This window comes from Haliotis rubra, unplaced genomic scaffold (genome assembly GCF_003918875.1).
Source record: "Haliotis rubra isolate DU_JTF1 unplaced genomic scaffold, ASM391887v1 Scf757, whole genome shotgun sequence".
NCBI classification, from domain to species: Eukaryota; Metazoa; Mollusca; class Gastropoda; order Lepetellida; family Haliotidae; genus Haliotis; species Haliotis rubra.
This window is the reverse complement of record NW_025767476.1, coordinates 406,128-431,192: the sequence shown is the minus strand read 5'-3', so window position 1 is coordinate 431,192 and position 25,065 is coordinate 406,128. Positions and strand designations below refer to the sequence as shown.

General features: G+C 40.8%; 1 non-coding gene and 4 pseudogenes across 1 annotated transcript; all 5 read left to right on the top strand.

Annotated features, from left to right (window-relative positions):
* The first annotated feature begins 8,287 nt into the window (after positions 1-8,287).
* On the top strand, positions 8,288-8,461 carry LOC124260258. Its single transcript, XR_006894040.1, has one exon. It is a non-coding gene; the product is annotated as a U1 spliceosomal RNA (small nuclear RNA).
* A 2,042-nt stretch (positions 8,462-10,503) lies between these two features.
* On the top strand, positions 10,504-10,641 carry LOC124260260 (annotated as a pseudogene).
* Positions 10,642-16,288: 5,647 nt separating this feature from the next.
* On the top strand, positions 16,289-16,426 carry LOC124260261 (annotated as a pseudogene).
* Positions 16,427-18,576: 2,150 nt separating this feature from the next.
* LOC124260259 lies at positions 18,577-18,714 on the top strand (annotated as a pseudogene).
* An 855-nt stretch (positions 18,715-19,569) lies between these two features.
* On the top strand, positions 19,570-19,708 carry LOC124260262 (annotated as a pseudogene).
* Positions 19,709-25,065: the final 5,357 nt, after the last annotated feature.

Here is a 25,065-nt window from a genome sequence, read left to right as displayed (position 1 = left end):
GAAGGCAGGATAATGAATCTGTAAATACGATGAAGTTTTTGGACTGATTTTGCTGTTGAATGTAGGTCAAAGCTGAGAAGATAGCTTTGGCTTCAGCGGTGAAAATGGAACTGTTGTCGGGGATCCTAGAGGAGACAGTCTTGGCTCCAATGACTGTAGCGCTGGCAACTTGGCCACCGTCCTTGGATCCGTCTGTGAAAATGGATCTGTGAGTGTTATACTTCGAACGTAACTGGTTGTATTCCTGTTGGAACACCAAGGGATTTGTTTCAGACTTTTTGAGTTTGGTGAGGGTAAGATCGACCTGTGGTTTCACCATTTGCCATGGTGGTGAGGACAGAAGTCGGTATGGTGCAATGATGTTGAGATCAATTTTAGCTGCAGATATGTGTGGTTTGATCCTGATTCCAAGTGGTGGAACCAGGCTTGGCAGTTTAGGAAATAAGTTTTCATAGAGCGGGTTGAAAACACAATTGTATGCTGGATTGGACTCATTTGAACGTAATTTAGTGATATACTGCAGTGAGAGTTTAATGCGGCGTTGTTCAAGGGAAGGTTCATTGGCCTCCGCATATAGACTGTCTACCGGAGAGGTCCTCAAAGCTCCCAGGCAGAGCCTCAGCCCTTGGTGGTTGATAGAGTCTAATTTTTCTAAATTGCTTTTGCAGGCTCCACCGTAGACAATGGAGCCATAATCTAGTTTACTGCGAACTAATGATCTGTACAAGTGGAGGAGGGTGGTCTGATCCCCTCCCCACTCTGTATTTGAATCTACTTTTAGCAAGTCTAGAGCCTTCAAGCACTTTGTTTTCAAATATTTTAGGTGTGGTAAGAATGTCAGGTAGCGGTCGAATATGAGTCCAAGGAATTTGGCCTCTTCTACTACCTTGATGGGAGTACCATCTAAAGTTAGGTCTGGATCCTTGTGTGGTTTGTATTTACGACAAAAGTGAATACAATTTGTTTTGGATTTTGAAAACTTAAAACCATGTTCATTTGCTCATTTTTGGATTTTGTTGAGGCAGAGTTGTAGCTGCCTTACTATTGCGTGCATGTTCTTACCACGACATGAAATATTGAAGTCATTGACGAAAAGGGACCCATCAACGCAACTGTTCAGAACGTTAGTGAGGCTGTTCATTGTGATGCTAAAAAGTGTGACAGACAGGATGCTGCCTTGGGGGACGCCCTGATCTTGGTGGAAATAGTCAGACAGTGTGGAACCCACCCGAACTTGAAATTGTCTGTTATTTAAAAACTGAGATATGAATTGAGGTAGTCTACCCCTCAATCCAAACTCGTGTAAATCTTTTAGGATACCATGTTTCCACGTTGTATCATATGCTTTTTCTAAATCGAAGAGACCGATACTGATCCCACTAGTCTGATCTTCCTTTTCTCCAAACTTGCCAGGTTTCGAAAATGTACAATTGGCTGTCCAGACCATTTTTTAATATAACTAATTTAATTTTTTCTGTATTTTATTATGCTTATATCCCCCCGAAAAGCAAAACACTTTGTGGAAAGAAGTGGAACAGAAAATACAGCCATTTCTTTACCAAACTGGTCACAAATTTGGAGAAAACATATCCGAGGTCAATATTGTTTTAATTAAGTTGAAAAGTGATAAATATAATAAACATGTACAAATATGATAATGTTCACTCTCATTATTGCAGCGTTCGAACTGTCCCAAAATATTTAGATATTTTCAAAAGTGATGTTAGATGATATCTGCATTTGTCCTTCAACCATCTCAAAAGTGTTGAAGCAACTATGCTAAATGATAACACAATCCAAATCAGGTGTAACTGCTGTATGTCTTCTGATTTCAGAGGTACATCGCTGAGTCAATAGAAAACCATGAATACTTGCTTCTTTTCCATTTCCACTTCTTGTTGAAAACAATTATCGGGAGCAGCTACGTCTTTTTCAGCAATAGTTGGGACATCGAACATTTCATCACTCCAGTGTTCGGTATATTTGCCGAGAGAGGTCATCTTCAACCCGACTAGTCTACAAACCCAATCAGAAAGAACTGTTCTTTTTAAACTGTTACAACTTTGAAATCTACCCAATTTTAACACTAAGGCATTCTGAAAAACTCCACTCGAAAGTTTTTCGATATTCCTTAAAAAAACTCGGGCTGGAGTACAAACTTCCATAACATTTCATAAGACATGACTGATGAAAAGTTTGACTTACTACAAATGAGAGTTTTGGGATTATAGTTTCCATGTCGATGATGTTCTGCATTGATGTGATTAGCTCCCTGGTGATCAGAGTTTCTGTGGAGAAATCTTTGCATGTAGTCACTTCGTGTTCTTCTTGTACTCCTTCTGAGTCCTGAGTCCTGGTCGGGAAGGTGGTTGCAGTCTTCCCCTCCCCAGAGGGAATAGGCCTCTGCTCTCATGTCCACAATGGTAGTATCAGAGTCATCTGCCCTTTGTTCTTCCTCGTATATTCCAACATTTTCAGGTTCAGGTTCATAATCCTTGACCAGTTCAACTTGTGTAATTCCGGGACCAGCCGAATGGATACTCGTGCCTTTAAGGAATGATTTCATATTGGCGAATGAACATCAGAACTAATTTAAAGAAGAACGGTAACTCTATCCATGTTTGATGCAAATGTATCTTAATATCACCGAAGCTCTCAAACATAGTATTCCTGGGGTGGAGGGTGTTGTATTTTTTTTCTTTGTATTTGTATTTCGAAGAATTAAACCTCATTGATACAACTAAAAGAAGGAAAAAACATATTTGATTAGACATATTTAAATGTAATTATTACCAGCTGTTCACCTTAAACTTCCAGTTATATTATTTTTCTTAATATAGGGTTTAATCATCACAAATGGGAATTGTTTTATTGAATATACAAATAAAAAATATGTTTTCAGCTACATTAAATCCCGAAGCAAATATTTAAAAAAAATGACTTTAGAATATTTCTAAAACTGAACATTCGTGTAACCTTGCTGTCACACTCCTGGTGAAATTTTGAATGAATTGGCTGAAAAAAATATAAATGACAAAAGCGAAGTCAGACTAAAATATTCCCAGAGATGTGAAAAATAAGACCAATGTTAAAGATTAATGTTGATTTGTTACATACAGATATAATATTATTGTTTTGAAACTCGTAGCGATTTACAAATGTTGGAAGCGCACATACAATATGCATAACAAGCCCGCAAGATCGTCAGAAATACAATCAATTAGATCCATGAGAGCCGTTATGTCAACAAACTCACTTGCGTGTATTGGAATCTCTCGCCGCCCATGGCACTATCCTTACTAAAATCTACACGATTTATATATATTTTTAATGATTTTTATTAACTGATGACATAATGCCATAACCGCTGTAAGTACTTCTTTCAGTGGCATTTTAGAAGTTGGAAGTGAGATAGAACAAGCATATATGGATGACAAGTTCTTTCATTTTAGAGCACGATGTTTCGATACAGGTACTTGTATCGTTTTCAAGTATGAATGGTACCGGGAAAGTACAGTCTTCTGTTGTATATATATCACTTATGTTCTAGAATTAAAGAAGTTGTCAGCCATATATACTTGTTCTAGATGTAAGTACTGGGGATTATTTTTTATCAAAGCACGGCAATTATAAGGCTCGTTCTGATTGATTTGTCGTATTTTCGCAAGCATCGAGATGGGGACGAGTCTTTTTGGAGGTAACGGAAAGGGGCGAGTAGTGACGAATGCAGGTTCCTATGGATAGAACACAATCAATGTTATAAAACATAAAAGCGTTCGGGTTCGATTCCCAACATACAATGTATGAAGCCCATTTCTGGTGTCCCCCGCCGTGATATTGCTGGAATATTGCTGTTAAACCAAAGTCACTCACTCACTCTTTCCGGTTTACCACTTTCACATGGCTTCCTCATACAATCAGCAGAGGATAAAACAATATGTGCAAATTTGCTAACAGCAAGATTAAAATCAGGATATATGAGCATTGACAAATCTGTGAGTAACGGACATGACTGAGATAATTTGTTTAGGAATGTTTCAGACATGGAGCAGTTCCATCTATATGTATAACTCTGGAGGTTGTTACAGTCAGAAGGAATCTTGTCATTATCAGCTGATTTCATAAAATTAAGACAAACTGGCATATGTTTCAATTCTACTCTGGAATAACTGGTGCATATTGACAGAAGCAATAAAATAATCTACAACACTGCAACCTTGCTGAGATATATACCTAAAATTACCGTAACAATCTCCGGTTGCTCTAACGTTAAATGTGTATACATTATGGGGTAAAACACAGGTCAAGCAACTGCTCACCAAATTTATGTTGGTGGTCTTGTCACATGACTGCCTATTGTCTACATGCGGACAGTCTGTTCTTCAGGAAAGGCCGCTGTGTCTAGTCATGGTTTATGCAGTGTCTCTGGCGGGTTGTTCCACTCGCCTACACGTGTCTTCAAGTCTCCACATATCAACACCTCACAGCAGAGATCAGTGTTGTCGCTCAGACAGTGGTCCAGCTAATCTATAGCTGTGGTTTTTTTAGCTGTAATATAAAATGTGGAGCCAACCCGATGGAGTATACATTCCAAATAATAATACATCTTTAACTGGTCTCTATTTGTTGACAGTAGTCTGCAATTGAGTTGTGCACAAGCAGTATAACTCCACCCGAGAGTCTACCAGTCTTGGCAATCTTATAAGGTTTTGCTAAGTATGGATCATCCGCATTTAGTTGGGGAAGTGTTATACCCTTATCGAGAACAAATTTCTACAAGACATATAATTTGGAAGCTTGAAAGGTATTCGATAAAATCAGTGTCATCAATTTTGGATAGAAATACTTCGATGTTCCAAGTTACATATTTAAGTAGGGAATTAGAGTCCAATAACTCAGCGCCTGGTTGTTCTGTGTGTGACATATGGACCAGGCCCTAGCTACCATCCTCCATAGCAGAGCTCCCCTCGGGGTCGGGCGGTGACTCCGCGGCTAACTGCTGTCTCCCGGGGGTGGGGGTTGATGTGGACCCAGGGGTCAGACCTGTGGAGCCGCCGTGTGCGGAGATGACGTCAGTGTCTGTGGTTTGTTCAGAGCAGGACCTCCAGACACATAATCTTCGTTATGTTTATTTCTTTAATAGGCCAACGGCCAACATGAAAAATACGTTATACATACTTTCAAAAGCAGGTTGCCAAGGTTTGCCTTCCCACTCAACCCCCTTACAAAGACCTTTCGTGACAAAAGATAGCACTAAAAAGAAGATAAACATTCATGGATAATTCAGATTATAGTTTTGCTTTATCTGAAATATATGATAAACAAATTTGGCTAAGTTAAAGGTTAATACTTCAACTTTGGTTTGTAAAAGATTTATAAACTTCATCATGTTTGGAGACTTGTATACGTCCAGAGGTAAGTAGCGACGCCTACACAGGCTTTGCTTAAAGGAGTCTGCAAGATGTATCGCTGCCTTGCACTGAGAGGGTTAATTGATCTTGTTTCCAGTCTACTGTTCTTGTAGGCATCGAGTCCTTTACTGCGAAGGTCAGCCAGAGTGTCTCTCTGTGAGGTCGTTAGCCACGCCTATCCCGCTACTCCTCAACGTGTCTCTCTGTGAGATCGTTAGCCATGCCTATCATGTGAGATCGTTAGCCATGCCTATCACGCTCCTTCTCAACGTGTCTCTCTGTGAGATCGTTAGCCACGCCTATCCCGCTACTTCTCAACGTGTTTCTCTCTGAGATCTTTAGCTACGCCTATCCCGCTACTTCTCAACGCGTCTGTCTGTGAGATCGTTAGCCACGCCTTTCCCGCTACTTCTCAACGTGTCTCTCTCTGAGATCGTTAGATACGCCTATCCCGCTACTTCTCAACGTGTCTCTGTGAGATCGTTAGCTACGCCTATCCCGTTACTTCTCAGCGTGTCTCGATGTTGAGTTCGGAGGGTTTTCTCATCAGTCAGATTGAACTTGGCTATAAGTGGGCGTGGTTTATCGGGTCTGGAGTTTCTACCTATGCGATGCGCCCTTAAAATTTACAGCGAACACAGGTTGTAAAAGTTCAGAATCATAGATCTGACAAAGTAGAGTTAACATATGGCTTGCCCCAGGGCTCGGACCTTGGTCCCATTCTCTTCTTGCTATATGTTAACTCTCTTGGTTTATCGGGTCTGGAGTTTCTACCTATGCGATGCGCCCTTAAAATTTACAGCGAACACAGGTTGTAAAAGTTCAGAATCATAGGTCTGACAAAGTAGAGTTAACATATGGCTTGCCCCAGGGCTCGGACCTTGGTCCCATTCTCTTCTTGCTATATGTTAACTCTCCTCCCGCAGTTATCAACTCTCATGACTGTGGGCACTATGCCTATGCTGATGACAATCAGGTTACCAGGATTCTTAATCTGCAATCTCCAGTCACTGATCTACAGATCATAGACAGTTGCGTTTCCGACATAAAGACCTGGATGAACACAAGGAAACTCCAACTGAATGATGACAAAACGGAGTTGCTCGTCCTTGGAAATTCCAAACAGCTACAGAAAACCTCCATCTGCAATGTGAAGATTTCAACATCTCACATTCAACCTTCCCCTGTCACTAAGGATCTTGGAGTATATCTTGATGCAAGTTTGTCTTTGGAACCATGTTTATAAGAACTGTCATTATTATCTGCGAACCATCAGCTCCATTAGAAATCTCAACACAACAGAATGTGCTCTTTCTTTGGTTCGATCCATTATACTCTCTCGACTCGACTATTGCAACAGTCTGCACTTTGGCATCAGTTCAACTCAACTTCAGAAACTTCAAAAATTACAGAACTCAGCAGCTCGCATCGCCCGCCTCAAGTCCAAGAAAGATCATATCACACCTTCACTGATATCTCTACACTGGTTGCCTGTCAAATTCCGGATTAACTTCAAGATTCTATGTATCACTTTCAAAGCTCTACATGGACAAACACCTGAATACCTCTCCAGTCTTCTGTGTCAGTACATTCCAACCAGGCCATTACGATCCCAGAATCACCAGCTACTTGTCATTCCTAAAGTTCGACTCTCATCCTATGGGAAAAGATCATTCCAACACGCAGTCGCCAGTCTCTGGAACAACTTGCCCCCTCACGTCAAGAATGCTGAATCTTTGGACACATTTAAATCGTCTCTAAAAACCCACTTTTTTCGTCTTGCCTATTACTAGACTTTCTATGTTCAATTGTCTCTCTGTGAATAGTTTTACCTATTTTCTTTTCTCCTATAGTATTGTAGCGCCATGAGCGGGTATTAGTACCTGGATGTAGCGCTATATAAATACCCACATTATTATTATTATTATTATTAAAATACCGCCTCTATTCCACTCCTTAATTTTCACATGTTGATTCAAAACTGAGACGATGTAATCCTCACACGACTCAAACAATTCATTTTGCTGTTCAGGTAGACCATAGAAGTCTTGTGAACGCCTCTAGTCTATCTATCTCTGACCCGGGAGCTGATACTATTTTGTCTACATTTACGGTACCTTGTTCATGCCTGATTCTATCGACTTTATTACGCATATCGCTGGATGTTTGGTAACACGAGCAGCAGTTTCACTCACGCAGATTGTATAGGATACACTACACTGTAGAGGTATAATTAATAATATTGTTTAATTTTCGATTATAGCATTTTCCTCACATTATTCAAATTTCGCATTAAAATAATCAAAATTAAATACATTTTCACATTGAGTTAAAAATCATTTGCATTGAATATAGCATTTTCAGGAAAATATCTAAAGTAACTTTTGGATTAATAAAAATGTTGGGTTTTTGGTGTGTTTTTTTGTATTGTTATTTTGTATTTTGTTTTGTTGTTGTTTTTGTTGGGGGGGTGGGGAGGATGGTTTTGGGGGCTCTGTGTCTGATAATGGGAGAAAAAGGTTGTCAACTTCTTGATATAACTTCTTGATAGATGAGGAACACCAAATATCCCAGGCAAGAATTATATCAGTTTACTGCAAATTGGTGATGTCAGTTGCTTTTGCTGAGAGCAAAAGGTTGATTGTCAGTCACATTTTACTGGTCTTATACCAGGTGATCTTCGACCATCCGCTCATCCTCTTGCACAGGCTTAAACTGTGACTCTGATGGGTCACGTGGAGGTAATTTGGTGTACAATGAGACAACACCCATTACCAGGCAGTCACTGGCCACATTCACTGCCGTGCCGAAACGATCCCGGAAAGATTTTTTAAGACATAGAGATGAAGGTTGAAATGCACTGTCTGCACATGTAAAAGTGAACCTGGAATAAACTTTATATTAAAAAAAAGAAAAAAAAAGGGCTGTGGGCCTGGGGCGAGACCTTTCCATTGCACATCGGCTTGGTTGACCCCTGCAACCGTCCCAAATGTGGACGACTTGGGTGCGCAATTTATAAGTGTGGGGGACTGCGTTCGCGCTCTCCCCTTTAAAAACAAACTAAAAAATAGACATTTTACTTCAAAACTTTCCCCCCTTCAAAGTCACTCACAGATTACTGTTTATCCAGGGAGGTTTTCAAATTCTATACCTTGAATGTGTATGTGTCAAGCTATATACTTAAGCAAAAGAATCTATTTCATTCAACTCTGACTTGAATATATTTCAGATGGGATCCCATTGAGAGCCAGTTGTGTTTTGACTGTCAAGTTGTCTCCCCTGCGTCCCGGACATGAGGAGAGCGTTTATACAGCTTAAATGTAAATAAACCACGTTCTGTGTGGTTTTTCTCTATCAGTATTTTTTTTCATAAAGTGAATGTGCTAATGTAGTGTCCTGTACATTAAACAGTATGAACAAGAAACCTGTCATGGAATATATGTGAAGCGTTGTTTAACAGACACCCGAGTGGGGTGACGCCAGGATGATGTAAATGAAAACTGCGGCCAGGGAAAAGCATACTTACCTGGCACAGGATTTACGTGATCCTTAGGTGGTATCGTCTCCTTATGGAGTGTAACAGACTTTAGTTAACAGATTGTGGATTTTGTGTACTGACTTTCTTCTTTCCCCAGGTCTACGAGGTGGCATCAGTCTAGCACTGTGTGGCATTTAATTGTCTCCCCTCCTTCACCATGGATACAAGTATTACAGTCTGCGCTGAACCCATCCCTGATGAGTTTATTGACAAGGAAGTAGAGACCAGGACAGTTCGAGTTTATACTACATGCCGAGTGTCTACAGTTAAAGAGTACCTTGCCCTTTTGAAGTCTGCCGTTCCTAGTTTTCCCACTGGGAGCTGCTCTGGGATATGGAAAACAGAACGTTTTGGCAACGTTTTTCTGACCATGGACACAGTTGAAGCAACTACAAGTCTTACTGATCTGCAGAGTGTTACGCTGGGAAAGGACAGGATATACTTTTATGAATATGGACGCTTCACGACAACACTGAGAATCCACAGGCTGCATGCTACAGTAAAATCATCGTTCCTTCACAAGTATTTTTCACAGTTTGGAAAAGTGACAGACGGCTTCGTGAATTCGTGGATGTGGATGATATGAAAGTGTTTTCTGGTGTCAGGATTATTAAAATGGAACTCTCAGAAGAGGAAAAGGACAATATTCCGCATATTGTCCGTTTTGGTGATAAGATATCCATATTGATCACTGCTCCAGGCCGCCTCCCGATATGTTTACGGTGCCACTCATCCGGACATGTAAGGGCACAGTGTCCTTCCAACAGTACAGTACAAGGTTCACAGACAGAGGATACTAGGAAACAGACAGTTGTGACTCCAGCAGACAGTGATACAGATGAGGATGATATGGAAAGTGTGGCTAGCCTTAAGGAAACACCTGACACTACAGACATTGTGATTACTGTTCCAGCAGAGAAACTTGTATCAACGGAAATGACAGACATTACAGTGACACAACCCCCAGAACCGGTTCCAGAGGAGAAAGACTCAAAGAGAAAACAGCCTGTGCAGTCCCCAGATATTGAGAAGAATCAGAAGGATGTAAAGAAGAAGAAAAGTGTGTCTCCTAGTGTGCCAGAACGTTCACAGTTATACTCAGGATGGCCAGTAGAGAAGAAAAGGAAAGTTAGAACCAGGCTCTACATGACAAAGGACTCTCGTGATGCACATGTTCAGATTTCAGACAGTGATTTAGATTCAGTGAATGACTTATACAGAATACAAGGAAAAACAGAGAAACAAGTGTGTGACTACAAACAAAGACTCTACGATCTGTTAGCTTACAAAGCAAACAGGGTAATTGTGCCGTCTAATGTGCCTTACATAGTTCATGACTTCAATTTCAGCAAAGAAGAAGTTTTCAGGTTTAAAGTACGTCCATAAGACATCAACAGTTTTATGAATTAATGTTCTCTTTCTTTAGACTTTTTATGCTAGCGGCCATCACTTCACATCTGTGATATTTCTCTTGAGGTGATGGCCAGTGCACTGTCTGCGAATGTAAAGTGATTAATGGAATAAACTTTATTAAAAAAAAAAAAAAAAAAAAAAAAAAAAGCAAGGCTATGGGCCCGGGGCGAGACCTTTCCATTGCACATCGGCTTGGTTGACCCCTGCGATCGTCCCAAATGTGGACGACTAGGGTGCGCAGTTTATAAGTGCGGGTGACTGTGTTCGCGCTCTCCCCTGGAAAAACAAACAAAAAATAGAAATTTTACTAAAAAACTTTTCCCCCTTCAGTCACTTACAGATGACTGTTTTTCCAGGGAGGTTTTCAAACTCTATACCTTGTATGTGTATGTGTCAAGCTATATACTTAAGCAAAAGAATCTATTTCATTCAACTCTGACTTGAATATATTTCAGATGGGATCCCATTGAGAGCCAGTTGTGTTTTGACTGTCAAGTTGTCTCCCCTGCGTCCCGGACATGAGGAGAGCGTTTATACAGCTTAAATGTAAATAAATCCCGTTCTGTGTGGTTTTATCTATCAGTTATTTTTTCATAATGTGAATGTGCTAATGCAGTGTCCTGTACATTAAACAGTATGAACAAGAAACCTGTCATGGAATATATGTGAAGCGTTGTTTAACAGACACCCGAGTGGGGTGAAGCCAGGAAGATGTAAATGAAAACTGCGGCCAGGGAAAAGCATACTTACCTGGCACTGCGTGAGTATTTGTTAGCTTTTTTCAGGTCTACGGGTGGAAGGTACTTTTTTAAAGTGCCTTGACTTCGGTCACCACCCATCTCAGGATGTCGAGAGGAGCCATTGTTTCTGTCAATAATGGCCCGAGGATTGTGGAAACTTACAAGGATGTACGAGATCGCGTAGTGAGGCTTACATTCTTGGGAATGAATCGTTTCAAGGTATCAAGGCTGGCTGTCTGTGAATTAATTCTTGGATCTTTGGGACCTGGAGCTGTTGTTGAAAGGATTGCCCGAAGAGACAAAGGGAATGAATGGTTTGTGATGGTCTCTTCAAGTGACCATGCCATTACTCTTCATGGCTTGACTTTTCAGAGACTGTCGCAGAGGCTTATTGTGGAGTTCTGCTTGGTTAATAGGGTGAAGACATCCATCCGAGTTCACTGGTTGCCAGAGGAGTTTGGCACAGCATTCCTGGAAAGACTGTTATCTCGCTATGGAAAAGTAATGGCTGCTTTCAAGGAAAGAAGTAAAGAGGCAAGACTTGAGAACGTCCTCCTTGGCACTTACGAGGTAGTATTAGAGTGTTCACATGAGGATGTAAGAAGCAGACCTCACTTAATGACTGTTGTTGCTTCGGATTTATCAACCTTCCAGTTATTTCTCACTGTGGCAGGCCGATCTCCTTTGTGTTTAAAGTGTGAGTAGGTCGGTCATGTGAGGAAGGATTGTGTGAACAGAGCCAAGACCACTTATCCAGCTCTACCAAGGATGACATCCAGCTATTCGGATATGGTGAAAAAAAAGAACCAGAAGAAGAATGATGAATTCCAGGATGAGGAAGTGCCAGCAGAGGAGACAGAGGACACAGCAGACACCAGCTCTGCTCGCAAGGACTGGTCAGCCCCCGAGGGAGCTGAGGGATCAGCCACTTTTTCTCCAACGGAGACGTCAACTTCTCAGGAACAGCCGCGAGAGGAATCAAACTTATCGTTGTTACCGTGTTCCATCACGGAAGAGACCACGTCACCAATAAAGACCAAGGAGAAGTCTGCAAGAACTGTGATGGACACCATGGATGATATTCATAGACGGGAATTATTACACTGGCAAGGTCACCCGCCCCACAATGTTGATTCAGATGGCTCTCCAAGCCCAGGTAGTGTTATAACTTGATTGGTGTGAAATGTATTGTGAACTAACGTTAACGATTTGGAGATGCCCCTGGACTATGATTATCGATCACGGATTATTGTGTCTTTACGGCTTGTGGCCTGGAATTCTAATATTTTGTGAGTATTTTCAACTCCATTTTTCTTTCTTAGGCATGTAAATATTTGTAATGTATATATGATCAGCAGTTTGGCAAATATTACTTGGAGAACCCTTCATTTGCTTGTGTATAGTTTGTTTATTTGAATGTTAAAAATGAATAGATTTGTAACTACAAATTGTGCCGGTATCAGGGAAGGGACCAGAAGGCGTGTGTTATGTGAGGAGTGGAAGAGAATGAATGTGGATGTATCATTTATGCAAGAATGTCATGTTGCCTGTGTGAAAGAAGGAGAGACTGCAGAGAAAGAATTTGAATGTAAAGCCTTCTGGAGTTTTGGGACGGGAAATGCACGTGGGGTCGGTATTTTAATCTCCACAAAATTGAATTATAATATTGTAAAATTTCATTATGATTTTGATGGCAGGCTCTTGGTGTTAGATATGGATATTGATAATACTTGCTTTAGATTCAATAATATTTATGCTCCTAATTATTATTCAGATAGAAGGGATTTCTTATTATCTATAGAAAATCATCTTGTTACTCGTCGCCTTGTTGTTCTTGGGGGAGATTTTAATTTCGTGTTATGAACTGATTTAGATAAAGTTGGGGGGAATCCTAAGTGTGGTACGGGGTGAGGGGGGGGGGGCAACGATTCTGAAACGTTTTATAACTTCGTATAAATTAGTCGACCCTTTTCGGTCAATACATAAAAGTAAAGTTATAACAACATGGCGAGGTGGAAATGTTAGCTGTTGGCTAGATAGATTTTACATCCCTGCTCCTTTAGAATTGGTTATAAAAAGTTGTGATGTGCAACCATGTTCCATTTCTGATCACGATTATTGTGTTCTAGATTTGGAGGTTGTTGATTGTATCTGTGTAGGACCTGGCTATTGGAAATTTAACAATTCCTTACTCAAAGACAAATCATTTATATTGGAATTTCAAAAGTTTTGGGACTCTTTACATGTTCAGGCTGATTTGTCTCTTTCGGACTGGGATTGCCTTAAGGCTCAATTTAAAACTTTTGTTTTGGCTTATGGGAAAAAGTTAGCTGCCAATAAAAGAAGTATTTTACAGCAGCTTCAAAGGCGATACAGAGATCTGATAGCTGCAGAAAGTCAGAGACCTGGCGAGTATGCAGAACAGTTAAAAGCAATCAAATCACAACTATATGATTTCCATTATGATAAGGTACAGGGACGTGCAATCCGCTCCAGAGTGGAAGTTTTGGAAAATAATGACAAACCATCGAAACAATTTTTGCAGTCTGAATTTAAACGCTCTGGAGATAAAACCATTCGTGTTTTGGAAAATGGTTCTGAAACCTATGACAAAAATGATACCATTCAGAACTATTGCAGGGAGTTTTACGAAAATTTATACACCCCTGAGGAAATTGATGATTTTTATTGTTCAGAATTTTTTGAGGATTTGCCTTTCTTAGATAGGGCCTCGGCTGATAGTGTAGAGGGCGCTGTGACGAAAGAGGAGATTGTGCTAGCACTTCGGGGGATGGATAATAATAAAGCCCCGGGGTTGGATGGTTTAAGTAAGGAATTTTATCTCAAGTTTTGGCCTTTATTTCAAGATATATTACTACATATTTATACTTTTCAATACAATTGGGTACTCTTAGCAATTCTCAAAAACTAGGTTGTATCTCTTTGTTATGAAAAGACCCCAAAACTGCCCAATTGTTACGTAATTGGCGTTCTATCAGTCTGTTAAATGTAGATTACAAAAAATTGTCTAGGGTAGTACAAAGCCGGTTGTCATCAGTAATTGCTGAGATTGTGCACCCAGATCATACATGTTCTTTCAGGGGCAGATCTATAGCAGACAACATACATCTTCTACGGAATGTAGTTGATTATGTGGAGCAAAAAGGGGATTCTGTGGCCTTTGTTTGCCTTGATCAGGAGAAGGCTTTTGATCGGGTAAACCATGAATTCATGTTCAGGGCCCTACATCAGTATGGTTTTGGTCCAGAGTTTATCAACCTGGACAGCCTACTTTACAATAATGTTAATAGTACAGTGTTTGTAAACGGTTACCTTTCGGGCAAATTCCCTGTGAGGAGGGGTGTCAGGCAAGGCTGCAGCCTCAGCCCCTTGTTGTATGTTTTAGTTTTCGAACCTTTTGCTATAAAAGTAAGGAGTGACAGGTTAATCAAGGGCATTAAAATCCCCGGTGTAAACGAAGAAGCCAAATTATCGGCTTATGCTGATGATGGGACTGGTATCTGTGCGAATGAAATGAGCGTTAGGCGTCTGCTTCAGGTGAGTGAGTGGTATGCTCGTGGTACCGGTGCCCGTCTAAACATGGCCAAAACAAAGGCCATATCGTTTGGGAAATGGCGTTCTTCGGCCGACCATCCTTTCGGTATATTATGGCCTGATTCTTGCAAAATTTTGGGGGTTATATTTGGTAGTAATGTCACTCCTGATGATAACTGGAACAAAATTCCTACAAAATTCCACGGGGTTCTAAAATTCAACTTTAAGGATAGGTTTTTATCCATATATGGTAAATCCACTATCTGTAATGTCATGGCCATGTCAAAGTTGTGGTATGTTGCAGCTGTATTGCACATGCCCAAGCACTTTGTTGATAATTTCACACGGGTATCATTTGATTTTTTCTGGGGATCCCATCTATTTGAACCTTTAGCTAGATCTATTTTATACAATAATAAAGATGTTGGTGGTGTTAATTTTCCACATATTCCTGCTAGACTGCACGCTTTACGCTTGTTTCATTTGTATAAAATAATAAATAATAGTAATTGTAAATATGCTCGTTTTGCTATTGGATAGGGTTTTCTTTAAAGGGTTTTCTTTAAAGGATATCAATTCAGATTTCGCTTCTAACTTAATGCCTCATTCACCACATATGCCATTATACTATAAGAAAGTTATTGAATCATTTAAATATTTTGCATTGTTATATCCCAGTTACAATTGGTTCAATCCTGTTACCAGTGGTGTATTTTATAACTTGTTAATATCTCATGTATGTACTGAGCCTGCTATCTTTAAATATTTTTCAAGTGTCCATTTTAAATCAGCTTTCATACTGCTCAATGATTCATTCATCGATCCCATGTTAAAAAATTTTGCCTGGCGTCTCTTACATGATATCGTCCCTACTCATTTCAACCTTTATTGTAAACGTCGTTCCTTAATTAAAACATGTACTTTTTGCACCGAGTCAGTTGAGCATTTATTTTCTCATTGTAATATTGTATCTTCTTTGTGGAATATTGTCAGCAAATGGGTTTTAGACCTCTCTTTTGGCTTAATTGATCTTAACGCTAATAAAATTCGTTTTAATCAGTTATCATTTTGCCATTGCAATTATCGAAAAGTGTTATTGTGTACCTGGTGTGTTTGGCTAAGCATCAGATTTGGGTTGATAGGTGTAATTTCAAAAATGGTAGGAAAGGGGTGACTAAAGAAAGTATTGTTGCCCACTTTTTGGAAAGATTACGATTTCGAATCCTTGATGATAAAGCTCGTTTGCCTGACACTCTTATTAATAGTTACTGGGTGCGACCCCATCTGTTTTGCACCCTGAAAAATAATACGGTGGAATTTACTTTTTAACTAATAATTGATGATTGTGTAAATTGATAAAATGTATAATTTGTAAATATTTAAGAAATTTCCACCATGTCTCTGTACTCTGTCCCCTACTGTAAATAGTCATCCTGTCCACGTACACATAGTTGGTTGACTATTAGTAGACCCAGACACCTTTTCCTTTAACCATTATCTCTATACGCATCAACATTTTCATTTAAAGTACGTATTTTCATGTCCATATCTATCCTCAAGGTGTCTGGGGAGCATTGTTCTTAGGGCCATTTAACAGTAAATAAACTTTATTAAAAACAAAAAAACAACCAAAAAAAACAAGGCTGTGAGCCCGGGGCGAGACCTTTCCATTGCACATCGGCTTGGTTGACCCCTGCGATCGTCCCAAATGTGGACGACTAGGGTGCGCAGTTTATAAGTGCGGGTGACTGTGTTCGCGCTCTCCCCTGGAAAAACAAACAAAAAATAGAAATTTTACTAAAAAACTTTTCCCCCCTTCAGTCACTTACAGATGACTGTTTTTCCAGGGAGGTTTTCAAACTCTATACCTTGTAAGTGTATGTGTCAAGCTATATACTTAAGCAAAAGAATCTATTTCATTCAACTCTGACTTGAATATATTTGAGATGGGATCCCATTGAGAGCCAGTTGTGTTTTGACTGTCATGTTGTCTCCCCTGCGTCCCGGACATGAGGAGAGCGTTTATACAGCTTAAATGTAAATAAATTGCGTTCTGTGTCGTTTTCTCTATCAGTATTTTTTTCATAAAGTGAATGTGCTAATGTAGTGTCCTGTACATTAAACAGTATGAACAAAAAAACTGTCATGGAATATATATGTGAAGCGTTGTTTACCAGACACCCGAGTGGGGTGAAGCCAGGAAGATGTAAATGAAAACTGCGGCCAGGCAAAAGCATACTTACCTGGCACAGGCTTTAAGTGCTCCACAGGTGGTATCATCTCCTCATGGACTTTTAAAGGTGTTGAAACAGATTTTGTGTGTGTATTGATGATGTACTTTTCCCCCTAGCTCTATGAGGTGGCATCAGTCCCAGTACTGTGTGGCTTTAAGTAGTCTCCCCTCTTCATCATAGCATCTCCAACTACGCTCTGTACAGGACCCATTCCAGAGGATTGCTATGACAAGGAAGTAGAGGCAAGGACCGTTCGGGTATATACTACTTCCAGGATATTTACAGTGTCGGAATATATTGGCCTCCTGAAATTGGCCATTCCTGACTTCTCTTCAGATCTGTGTGAAGGAATCTGGTGGACAGGGCGACAAGGGCATGTTTTTCTTACCTTGGGAACAGTAGAGGAAGCAAAGCGACTTACTGACCTTCAATGTGTAGCGTTCGGGAGTGAGTAAGTTTACTTCTATGAGTATGGACGATTCCTTGTGACACTGAGACTTCGTTGGCTGCACGCCACAGTCAAGTCTTCTTTTCCACAAGGTTTCTTCTCTGGTTATGGACAAGTAGTGGATGTGTTGAGAGAGTTCGTTGAGATGGATGGTGTAAAAGTGTTGTCGGGTGTAAGGATTGTAAAGATGGAGCTTACAGATGGAGAGAAGGAGGCAATTCCACAAATAGTGCCTTTTTGGTGAGAAGCAGTCTATGCTGATTACCGCCCCTGGTCGTCTCCCAGTGTGTTTAAGATGCCAATCCATTGGACATGTACGGACACAGTGCCTTAATATCAGACAAACTGTTCAATCAGAGCCCAGACAACAATCATCCTTCATGGATGAGATTGATTCCGAGTATGATGAAGAAGACCTGGAGAGTGCTGCAAGTCTAAAAGAGCCAGTTCCTTCTACAGATATCGTCATCACAGTCCCACTGGAGGAGAAGAAGCTAGCATCAAGAGAAATGCGGGACATAGCAGCAGGAACATCAGTGAAACAACGAACGGATATGGATTCGGACAGTTCTTCTGTGGTTATGACAGAGAAGGATACAAAACGGAAGCAGCCAGTACGTCAAAATTCTTCAGATGTGGAGAGTACCTTGAAGGAAGTGAAAAAGAAGAAGAATGTTCTAGATGCAAGCAGTGAAGGAAGCCAGTCTCCGAGTTGGGCAGAACAGTCTGCACTGATGGACACACAACAGTCTGCAGTGACGGATACTTCATATCACTGACTTCAAGAAAAACATTCTGCTGGAACAAGGACTGCAGCTGTGAGAGTGAGAATAAGAAGAACCAGAGACACTACTCTTCCACTTGTGGAAATTAATGAAAATGACATACAAGACTTTGGGAAAGCACTATCAGTTAAGACACCATCACAGGTGAAGTTGTGTAGGCAGAAAGTAGACCAGGACTTGAATTGGACAGCGAGAAAGGTTAAGATTCCTGAAGGAAAGACCTATATAGTGCGCGAATTCAGAGTCCCAGTGCCATAAAACCTGTGTTTAAACTGACTTTATTTCATACAGACTGTTCATATAATATTGGATATCATAATGCTCTCTTCTTCTTTTTAGGTTTACTATGTTAGTGGCCATCACCTCTCATCTGTGATAATTTTCTTGGGGTGGTGGCCAAGGCACTGTCTGCGCATGTATTAAGAATAGCGGAACAAACTTGATTAAAACAACAAAAAACAAGGCTATGGGCCCGGGGCGAGACCTTTCCATTGCACATCGGCTTGGTTGACCCCTGCGATCGTCCCAAATGTGGACGACTAGGGTGCGCAGTTTATAAGTGCGGGTGACTGTGTTCGCGCTCTCCCCTGGAAAAACAAACAAAAAATAGAAATTTTACTAAAAAACTTTTCCCCCTTCAGTCACTTACAGATGACTGTTTTTCCAGGGAGGTTTTCAAACTCTATACCTTGTATGTGTATGTGTCAAGCTATATACTTAAGCAAAAGAATCTATTTCATTCAACTCTGACTTGAATATATTTGAGATGGGATCCCATTGAGAGCCAGTTGTGTTTTGACTGTCATGTTGTCTCCCCTGCGTCCCGGACATGAGGAGAGCGTTTATACAGCTTAAATGTAAATAAATTGCGTTCTGTGTCGTTTTCTCTATCAGTATTTTTTTCATAAAGTGAATGTGCTAATGTAGTGTCCTGTACATTAAACAGTATGAACAAAAAAACTGTCATCGAATATATATGTGAAGCGTTGTTTACCAGACACCCGAGTGGGGTGAAGCCAGGAAGATGTAAATGAAAACTGCGGCCAGGGAAAAGCATACTTACCTGGCACAGGCTTTAAGTGCTCCACAGGTGGTATCATCTCCTCATGGACTTTTAAAGGTGTTGAAACAGATTTTGTGTGTGTATTGATGATGTACTTTTTCCCCTAGCTCTACGAGGTGGCATCAGTCCCAGTACTGTGTGGCTTTAAGTAGTCTCCCCTCTTCATCATAGCATCTCCAACTACGCTCTGTACAGGACCCATTCCAGAGGATTGCTATGACAAGGAAGTAGAGGCAAGGACCGTTCGGGTATATACTACTTCCAGGATATTTACAGTGTCGGAATATATTGGCCTCCTGAAATTGGCCATTCCTGACTTCTCTTCAGATCTGTGTGAAGGCATCTGGAGGACAGGACTTTATTAATAACAAAAAAACAACCAAAAAAAAAAAGGCTGTGAGCCCGGGGCGAGACCTTTCCATTGCACATCGGCTTGGTTGACCCCTGCGAATCGTCCCAAATGTGGACGACTCGGGTGCGCAGTTTATAAGTGTGGGGGACTGCGTTCGCACTATCCCCTTGAAAAACAAACCAAAAAATAGAAAATTTACTAAAAACTTTTCCCACTTCAAAGTCACTTACAGATGACTGTTTTTCCAGGGAGGTTTTCAAACTCTATACCTTGAATGTGTATGTGTCAAGCTATATACTTAAGCAAAAGAATCTATTTCATTCAACTCTGACTTGAATATATTTCAGATGGGATCCCATTGAGAGCAAGTTGTGTTTTGACTGTCAAGTTGTCTCCCCTGCGTCCCGGACATGATGAGAGCGTTTATACAGCTTAAAAATGTTAATTAATCCCGTTCTGTGTGGTTTTCTCTATCAGTATTTTTTTTCATAAAGTGAATGTGCTAACCTGTCATGGAATATATGTGAAGCGTTGTTTAACAGACACCCGAGTGGGGTGAAGCCAGGATGATGTAAATGAAAACTGCGACAAGGGAAAATCATACCTGGCACAGGCTTGTGTGATCCGCAGGCTAGTATTTCGAGAATTAATACTTTTTTCAGTTTCTACGACCTGGTTATTGGAAATTCAATAATTTTCTACTTAAAGACAAATCATTTATATTGGAATTTCAAAAGTTTTGGGAATCTTTACATGTTCAGGCTGAGTTGTCTCTTTCGGACTGGGATTGCCTTAAGGCTCAAATTAAAACGTTTGTTTTGGCTTATGGGAAAATGTTAGCTGCCAATAAAAGAAGTATTTTACAGCAGCTTCAAAGGCGATACAGAGATCTGATAGCTGCTGAAAGTCAGAGACCTGGCGAGTATGCAGAACAGTTAAAAGCAATTAAATCACAACTGTACGTGTTTAATTATGATAGGGTTAAAGGGAGTGAAATTCGATCCAGAGTGGAAGTTTTGGAAAATAATGAGAAGCCATCAACATTTTTTTACAATCTAATTTTTAAGCGCTCTGAAAATAAAACCATTCAGGGGAGATCTATAGCAGACAACATACATCTTCTACGGAATGTAGTTGATTATGTGGAGCAAAAAGGGGATTCTGTGGCCTTTGTTTGCCTTGCTCAGGAGAAAGCTTTTGATCGGGTAAATCATGATTTCATGTTCAAGGCCCTACATCAGTATGGTTTTGGTCCAGAGTTTATCAACCTGATCAGCCTATTATATAATAACGTTAGTAGTACCGTGTTAGTAAACAGTTACCTTTCGGACAAGTTCCCTTTGAGGAGGGGCGTCAGGCAAGGCTGCAGCCTCAGCCCTTTGTTGTATGTTTTAGTTTTCGAACCTTTTGCTATTAAAGTAAGGAGTGACAAGTCAATCAAGGGCATTAATTCCCCGGTGTAAACGAAGAAGCCAAAATATCAGCAGCTTATGCTGATGATGGGACTGGTATCTGTGCGAATGAGATGAGTGTCAGACGTTTGCTTCAAGTGAGTGAGTGGTATGGTAGAGGTACTTGCGCCCGTCTAAACATGGCCAAAACAAAGGCCATATCTTTGGAAAATGGCGTTCTTCGCCGACCATACTTTCGGTATATCATGGCCTGATTCTTGTAAAATTTTGAGGGTTGTTTTTGGCAGTAATGTTACTCCAGAGTGAGTGAGTTATTATTTAACGTCGCATCGGCAATATTTCAGCCATATCGTGACGAGAACATTTGACATTTAAAGAGAATATATATAGTTATTATAAAAAACCTGCCGACGAAGGACAGTAAAAATACTAGACAATCACAGATATCAATATAAAACTAGCGAACAAAGCTAAAATATTCCAATTAAAGAAGACAATACAATGTAAAAATGGGCTATAGATCGCCAACAACTGAAGGTAGATCACCATACTAGGAACCATGGGGACTTACATTACTTTTGCTATCTGCATGGACCCTAGTTGGATTTACACCATCCCTTCAGCCATTGGCGACAGAAGAGAAATCTAGCCATAAATTAAAAGCACACATATTCTACGATTAAAAACCTGGTACACTCAAATTGACTTTGAAAGTTTTGGGACTTACGTACCCCCTCAGGAGGACAATAATTTTACGCTACGTCAACCCCCCTTTGAGGGTACAGCCACTAACAATCTCAGTTACTAATATAAACTACAAACAATAAAATATTTAACTATTTACAAATCAGTCAACAAATCTAATTTCTTTAAAAATGCAATAATTAAATGAGAACTGACATTATTAAAAAGATCCTTCAGAGTTTTGGATTTGAAATAGATATCCCTTGTGAAGGAATATTCAATGCAGTCAAGCAAGACATGCTTGACTGTGATCATTTCATCACAAGGGATACAAAACGGAGGATCTTCGCCTTTCAATAAATATTCATGAGTATATCTGGTATGGGCAATGCGACATCGTCGCATAATGACCTCCTCAAATCTGGACTGACAACCAAAGTAGGTGTAACCAATGTAGGGTTTTATTGCATGTAATTTATTAATACCTACTTGGGTGTCCCACTTCTTTTGCATTAGATCGCGGATGTATGTTCTAATGCTGGCTTTATAATCAGAGTATGGGATAAGAAGTGGTGTCACAGATTTGTTGAGGGCTGCCTTAGCAGCAATATCAGCCATTGTGTTCCCAGAAATGCCAACGTGGCTGGGTAACCAACAAAAGACGATGTCGCATTGGCCAGTAGCAAGTTCATTGTACAATTCAATAATTTCTAATAAAAGTGGATGTTTGCTAGAAAGATTTTTAATAGCCTGAAGACACGAAAGAGAATCGGAAAAGATGATATATTGTTTATATTTACGGTGTTTATTAATATATTTAAGAGCTGTTAGTATTGCGTTTGCTTCAGCTGTGAAAATTGAACTGTCATCGGGTAATCTGGAAGATATTGTTTTGGACCCAATGACAGTGGCACAAGCAACCGCGCCACCATCCTTGGACCCATCTGTAAATAAGGATTTATATGTATTATATTTACTTTTTAATTGATTATATTCTTGTTTATACTGTAATTCATTTGTTTCCGATTTTTTAAATGTTGTAAGTGTTAAGTCAACTTCTGGTCGAACTAACTGCCAAGGAGGAGAAGAAAGAAGACGGGAAGGAGCTATGTTGTCCATCTCAATGCCGGCAGCATCAACAAGAGAAGATTTTTTGTTATACAAATCCTCATAAAGAGGATTAAAGACACAGTGAAATGCAGGATTAGACTCATTAGAATATAATTTTGTAACATATTGTAAAGATAATTTTATACGGCGTTGGTTAAGAGAAGGTTCATCTGCCTCGACGTAAAGACTGTCAACAGGAGAAGTTCTGAAGGACCCAAGACAAAGTCTCAGACCTTGATGGTGGACTTATTCTAAGGGCACCCCTTGAAGAGCAACCTCCTCGTGGTGGGTGCTGGGTAACGCCAATGGCTCTTCGCCCCCGTGTGGACCCGGGGTCAAATAGGTCCACAGCACCCCATTGCTGGTTGTAAGAGGCGACCAAATTGGGCAACCCGTTTGCCGTGGGTTGCACCCCTGTGTCGGCAGAGGAAGGGAGTCTGGTGGTTGAGGATGACGGAACCGGCAATAGTGTTCAATAATCCAACACACCACTTCGACCCTAACTTTGCCTAGACGGGTGGTAGAATAGGCCCAATTCTACCAATCGGCTGGTCACGCCTTGCCCTGTGCATGGAATGTCTATACAAAACGTGGTATCACATAACACTCTTGACCATGTTCAAAATGTTAACAAATATTCCACCAAAACAAACTAGCTTCGCAGACCCATGCACAGAAGGCGGTGGCTCATGGGCCAATCTGGTGATGCTGACCTCCGATTTCTGTACGTCTCCAATTGATTGTCACGGACAGAACCATCCTGACCTTTAATCTGGTAGGCAGCTACAGCATTTCATGTCAAATTCGCTGGAGTATAACACCCCTTATCCTGGTCTTTGCAGCTTGGAGACCCGCTGCAGTATAAGATCGTCCTTGTTGACACTCCACGGTGGGTGGGGAGAGGGGATGCTGAACCACATTACTAACGACATGGCTTCTCAATACCCCGGTTCAAAACGAAGACACATGGATGATGACAACTCCTCGTCTGACGAGAGTACGCCCCTCCGACCTGACTACTGGCCACGTTTCCTGATTATTGAGGCTTGTGACAAGCAACCTTTGCAATTGAACCCATTTGCAATCTCCAAAGGTATCGCTGGTATCTGCGGAGAGGTTGCCAATGTTACAAAGCTCCGATCTGGCTCTCTCCTGATAGAATGCACCCAGAAACACCAATCCTTGAATCTCCTCAAAATACAAGAATTTGTCAACATCAAGGTCGCTGTCTCAGCTCACAAAACCCTTAATTCGTGTAGAGGCATTGTACGGGACAGAGCTCGATGCCTGTCTGACAGGACTGAAGAACAAATTGTCAAGGAACTCTCTCAGCAATCCGTCACAGCCGTCAAACGATTTACCTTCAAAAAGGATGGTGTTGTTCAAGCAACGAACACCTATCTCTTCACGTTCGCGCGAGCAAACATTCCTGACTCGATTAGAGCTGGTTATTGTAGCATTGGTGTGGAGGTGTATGTCCCCAATCCACTCCGGTGCTACAACTGCCAAAAGTTTGGACATGGATCCAAGTCCTGTCGTTCCTCTGCTGTCTGTTACCGCTGTGGTGACAAGCATGAGGGCAACGACTGTACTAAGGAAGTGAAGTGCACAAACTGCGGTGGTAACCATATGGCCTCTTCCAAGTTCTGCCCAGTATGGAAACGCGAATCCGAGATACTGAAGATTAAACACAAAGAAAATATCTCCTTTCACGAAGCAAAGAAGAGGGTTGCAAGTTTAACTGCAGCCCCTTCAACCATCACCTACTCTGCTGCTGTCTCCCGTCCTACCATCACTACTGCAACCATCTCATGTCAGACCGACCTGACATGGGTCACGTCTTCTCAACCAAGTGAACTCAACACAACTCAGCCTATCTCAGCCACTCCATCTCCAACGCCAAAGTCAAAACTTCTGAATCACAAACACCAGAACAAATGCCAAAACCAGAAACAGAATCTGGCGCGCAGAAAAAGGGAAAGGAAGAGGCTAGAGAGACTAAAACAACTTGAACTGCCAAACACAAAACCAAAGGCCACCTCTCCTTCAGAGGCCCCATCGAGGTCCATAACTCCTTTGGCCCTCTGGATATGGAGGTAACTCCAACTCCACCTGACACCAATAAGAGTTCATCAAACGCTTCCTCACGCTCACGTGACATGTCACCAGTGGAAGCACCATGAACCCACAAAACATGATCAATGGAATTGCAGAGGACTTAAGAATAATTATAATGAATTACAGTTATTGATCCAAGACTTCAAACCATCTGCGTTTTGTCTCCAAGAAACCTACCTAAAAGGACCGATAAATTTGACAT